Source organism: Propithecus coquereli, unplaced genomic scaffold (assembly GCF_000956105.1).
Source record: "Propithecus coquereli isolate 6110/MARCELLA unplaced genomic scaffold, Pcoq_1.0 Scaffold179, whole genome shotgun sequence".
NCBI lineage: Eukaryota > Metazoa > Chordata > Mammalia > Primates > Indriidae > Propithecus > Propithecus coquereli.
Window position 1 is genome coordinate 4094840 of NW_012142634.1, and position 2300 is coordinate 4097139.

Consider the following 2300-nt stretch of genomic DNA (forward strand, 5'->3'; position numbering starts at 1 on the left):
AATTTGTCCATCTTGGCAATGACAGCAAACTAGAACAAGAGGTGGAGGAAGCAGGCTCTCTCTGTCCCCCATGGCTATCAGCATGCAATGACCAGCATCTTTGTACCTATGAAGGCTTCATAACCTTGTGATTGCTTCAGAACTCCCCAGGGCACTAAGCCCCACATGGAGAAGCAATTTAGCAACATAAAACTTTAAAATCTTTTCCCAAATCCTTCCACTTGATGTTAGATTCATACACTATTTTTTCTACTCTAAATACTTCAGATTTCATAATATATGTACCTATTTTATGATTTTATAAGACAATGAAACAATCATAAAGTGTAATTGTCAAAATTAAATCCATTCTTAAATGGTATAATAGGAGAAAACAAAGCACATACACTAGAGCAGGGGTTGGCAAACTACGGCCCATAGGCCAAATCCTGCCCACTATCTTTTTTTATTAATATAAACAAAGTTTTAATGGAACACGGCTATGCCTATTTACATACAGTCTACAGCTGCTTTCACTCTACAATGGAAAAGCTGATTAGTTCCAACAGAGTCCATATGGCCTGCAAAGCCTAAAATACTAGCTGTCTGGCCCTTTACAGAAAAAGTCTGCCAACCCCTGCACTAGAGTAACACAGACCAGTGAGGAATGAAAACATTAAGCCCAAAAGTATTGCCAAAGTTTAGTTCCAACCAGCAAAGTGCTTCTTCCTAACAAAACATATCTTAGAATCCACATTATTTCATTTGCATATCTTCAACAGAATTCCAAATTTAAAAATAACGATATATGCGTGTTCTCACTCATATGAAGGAACTAAAAAAACGTTGATCTCATGGAGGTAGAGAGTAGAATGATGGTTACCAGAGGCTGGGAGGGGGAGGAAGAGAGATTGGTTAACGGGTACGAAAATACAGGCACACAGAAGCAGTAAGTTCTAGTGTTCGACAGCAGAGTAGGGTGACTGCAGTTAACCCTACTGACTACAGTTAATTATTTTATATTTCAAAATAGCTAGAAGATGTGAAATGTTCCCAACACAAAGAAATGGTAAATGTTTGAGGTAATGGATATCCTGATTACCCTGATTTTGATCATTATTGTATGTACTGTATGCATGTATCAAAATATCACACAGAACCCATAAATATGTATAATTATTACGTAGCAATAAAAAAAATAGGCCTTTTTTGTTGCGATAAGGGGTCCATTCATCATCTGTGGCGAAATGTACCTTGCTCACTCTGTCAACCTGTACCTTGCTCTTGCTCTATAATCCTATCTTTCCCTCTTCAATAAACCTCATTTTCATGCTTAAAAAAAAAAATAAAAATAAATAAAAAATGAGGATATAAAAATAATAAAATTAAAAAGAACAGTATGTGCCAAACTAGCTGATTTCTGCAAACTATGTCAGGTAATCCTAATAATTATGTTTCTTTTTTTATCATTCTAAAGAATGATGCTAAAATAGAGATGACTAAAAAAGACCTCAGTCACACACCGTTAGGAATTTCATCAAGGTTATCATCAATTCCACGCTTTACAACTCGAGGCCTTGTCTGTCCATCTTGTGTGGTCCCCCATTCATCTGGCACTGAGGAAGGCTGGAACTGAACAATAACCTTCAAGATACAACAGGATTATGACAGAGCTCATTAAGGAATTCTTTTCCACTCCAGGCTAAGTAATTTATTTTAATACATGATAAACTATACTTCATAGTATGGACAGTTTATAAATCAAGTATTAGTACTACTCCCTCAAAATCAATTTTATAAGAGTCCTGCTAGTGTTAATTAACCATCAAAATTAATGTTGGAAAATCATACAGGTAAATCAGAAGTAGTATACTTGACTTAAAAGTCTAACATAAAACTCCAAGTTTACACATAAGATATCAAAGACAAGTTATCTGCGGTTCAGGAGTCTTTGGTCTTATTAAAAACACAAGGCAAAATCCTTTAAATGGAAAGATTTTAATTTACAAATTCAATTTCAATGACAAAAACTCACCACTTTTTAGGAAAAAAATCTGTTCAATCAACTGTATTAAATTCAGCCTTGTGCCATACAGAAATTTAAAAAAAATACATATAAATGATAGTATGAAAAATGGTTTTGTTTGTATAAAAAAACAAAAGATTAAGAGTGGCTACCATTGAGAGGAAAATGAGGAGGGCAGAGGTAGAAGGCTTTTATTTTTCATTTAATACCTTTTTAAACTGTTTAAACTTCATTGGCATATGAATGTTTTTATTTATTTATTTCAGTATCAATAAGAACTATAGAAGTGGTTAGA

General features: G+C 34.1%; 1 protein-coding gene across 1 annotated transcript in view; it reads right to left on the reverse strand.

Annotated features, from left to right (window-relative positions):
• The window catches only part of SEC23IP (SEC23 interacting protein), a 72447-nt gene that overhangs the window by 36637 nt on the left and 33510 nt on the right, over positions 1–2300 (reverse strand). The gene's annotated exons all lie outside the window — the stretch shown is intronic.